The following is a 2,500-nucleotide window of genomic DNA, read 5'->3' as shown; positions in this document are numbered from 1 at the left end:
CTCACGGGGCTGTTAGGGTGGCACAGAAATCCCTCGGAATGGGAAAAAACGGGTCATTTTCGTGTCGCCACATTGCATGCGAACCGCATGAAACTTCCAGAGGCATTTGCAGCAGGAATGCATGTGCACTCAAAAAATGTGATATTTTTCACGGAGAGACCCCGTGAAACGCTAGAAGTGGGCGGGGATGTCTCTCTTGTGGCTCACGGGGCTGTTAGGGTGGCACAGAAATCCCTCGGAATGGGAAAACGGGTCATTTTCGTGTCGCCACATTGCATACGAACCGCATGAAACTTCCAGAGGCATTTGCAGCAGGAATGCATGTGCACTCAAAAAAGTGAATATTTCTCACGGATAGACCCCGTGATACGCTAGAAATTGGCGGGGATGTCTCTCTTGTGGCTCACGGGGCTGTTAGGGTGGCACAGAAATCCCTCGGAATGGGAAAACGGGTCATTTTCGTGTCGCCACATTGCATGCGAACCGCATGCAACTTCCAGAGGCATTTGCAGCAGAAATGCATGTGCAGTCAAAAAAAAATTGATATTTTTCACGGATAGACCCCGTGAAACGCTAGAAATTGGCGGGGATGTGTCTCTTGTGGCTCACGGGGCTGTTCGGGTCGCACAGAAATCCCTGGGAATGGGAAAACGGGTCATTTTCGTGTTGCCACATTGCGTACGAACCGCATGAAACTTCCAGAGGCATTTGCAGCAGGAATGCATGTGCACTCAAAAACTTCTATATGTTTCACGGATAGACCCCGTGAAACGCTAGAAATTGGCGGGGATGTGTCTCTTGTGGCTCACGGGGCTGTTAGGGTGGCACAGAACTCCCTCGGAATGGGAAAAGGGGTCATTTTCGTGTTGCCACATTGCATAGGAACGCCATGAAACTTCCAGAGGCATTTGCAGCAGAAAGGCACGTGCACTCAAAAATTTTAATATTTTTCACGCATAGACCCCGTCAAACGCTAGAAGTTGGCGGGGATGTCTCTCTTGTGGCTCACGGGGCTGTTAGGGTCGCACAGAAATGCCTCGGAATGGGAAAACGGGTCATTTTTGTGTGGCCACATTGCATAGGAACGGCATGAAACTTCCAGAGGCATTTGCAGCAGGAATGCATGTGCACTCAAAAACGTCTATATTTTTCACGGATAGACCCCGTGAAACGCTATAAATTGGCGGGGATGTCTCTCTTGTGGCTCACGGGCGCTGTTAGTTAGGGTCGCACAGAAATCCCTCGGAATGGGAAAAGGGGTCATTTTCGTGTTGCCACATTGCGTACGAACGGCATGAAACTTCCAGAGGCATCTGCAGCAGAAATGCATGTGCACTCAAAAACGTCTATATTTTTCACGGATAGACCCCGTGAAACGCTAGAAATTGGCGGGGATGTGTCTCTTGTGGCTCACGGGGCTGTTAGGGTCGCACAGAAATCCCTCGGAATGGGAAAACGGGTCATTTTCGTGTTGCCACAATTGGCATACGAACGGCATGAAACTTCCAGAGGCATTTGCAGCAGAAATGCATGTGCACTCAAAAACGTGAATATTTTTTCACGGATAGACCCCGTCAAACGCTCGAATTTGGCGGGGATGTTTCTCTTGTGGGTCACGGGGCTGTTCGGCTCGCACAGAACTCCCTTGGTCCACCTGATTCGTGCATACAGGCAGCAACTAAAACTCTGTAAACCTGCTGTGAGGACATCTAAACAGTGGACCAGTGAGGCTGTGGAAGATTTGCGGGCGTGCTTAGACTGTACTGACTGGGATATGTTCACGACTGCTACCAATAGTCTGGATGAACTCACAGAGGCTGTGTACATCAGCTTCTGTGAGGACTGCTGTATCCCAACACGTACCAGGGTGAACTTTAACAACAACAAGCCCTGGTTCTCAGCAAAGCTCAAAAGGTTGAGGTTGGAGAAGGAGGAAGCGTTTAGGAGTGGGGATAGAGACAGATTCAAGGAGTCGAAGAACAGGTTTAGCAAAGCGGTGAGAGAGGCTAAACGACTGTACTCAGAGACACTAAAACACCAGTTCTCTACTAACGACGCTGCTTCTGTCTGCCAAAGGGCTCAGGCACATCACCAACTACAAACCCAGAGCGCCCCACACCACTAACGACTCCCGCCTAGCCAACGACCTGAACGAGTTCTACCGTAGATTTGAAAGACAATTGGACTGTCCTGAACCACCCCTTCCCACCCAAGAGGCCCCATCCCCCACCCATACTACAGAAACGACTCTCTCCTTTCAGGAGGGAGAAGTTAATGGGCTTTTCAAGAGGCAGAATCCACGCAAAGCAGCCGGGCCGGACTCTGTCTCTCCAGCCACCCTCAGGCACTGCGCTGGCCAGCTGTCTCCGGTGTTCACCAACATCTTTAACACCTCCCTGGAGACATGCCATGTACCAGCCTGTCTCAAGTCCTCCACCATCATCGCTGTGCCCAAAAAGCTAAGGCCAACAGGACTAAATGATTACAGACCGGTCGCCCT

This window comes from Petromyzon marinus, unplaced genomic scaffold (genome assembly GCF_048934315.1).
Source record: "Petromyzon marinus isolate PM22_M1 ecotype Great Lakes invasive population unplaced genomic scaffold, UKy_Petmar_22M1.pri1.0 PM_G_Scaffold_29, whole genome shotgun sequence".
Taxonomy (NCBI): Eukaryota; Metazoa; Chordata; class Hyperoartia; order Petromyzontiformes; family Petromyzontidae; genus Petromyzon; species Petromyzon marinus.
Note: the sequence above shows the minus strand (reverse complement) of the source record.